Consider the following 542-nt stretch of genomic DNA (forward strand, 5'->3'; position numbering starts at 1 on the left):
TTTTTTTTTTTTAAGCAGTGGAAGCTTTTTCAAACAAAATCTCACTTGAGACCCTAATTATAAAGCAGGGAAATAGGGAGCTGCTGCTATGATGTGAGTGATGACTCCTAAGACTGAGCAGTATGCAACCCACAAAACTGTATGCAAAGCACATCAGATGCTTCTTAAACATACCTTCCAATTCTCTCACCACAGCCACAGAAGTGGTGACCAATGTCATGCAGGTTTCAACCAGTTTCACACAAGGGCAGACAGTACCCACCTCAGCCTCACCTCTCACTTCTGCCTGGAATTCTTTGATCCTCTATTGTGGGACATCCTTAAAAAGAACCTCTTGACATCCAAGAGCATCACTAAGAAGTACAAGGGAATTGATGCTCTGCCCTGTGGCTACCCTTGACCAAAGGGAGATAAAAGCTGATGGGCGAATCTCTCCTGCTTGCCCTAAGAAGATGGCCCTGGTGTGCATTTCATAGGGCTCATAGGACGCATGCTGCGTCCTCCATTATTATTATTATTATTTTTTAATATGACTAAAGGGG

Source organism: Bison bison, unplaced genomic scaffold, assembly GCF_000754665.1.
Source record: "Bison bison bison isolate TAMUID 2011002044 unplaced genomic scaffold, Bison_UMD1.0 scf7180017864030, whole genome shotgun sequence".
In the NCBI taxonomy this organism is placed as follows: domain Eukaryota; kingdom Metazoa; phylum Chordata; class Mammalia; order Artiodactyla; family Bovidae; genus Bison; species Bison bison.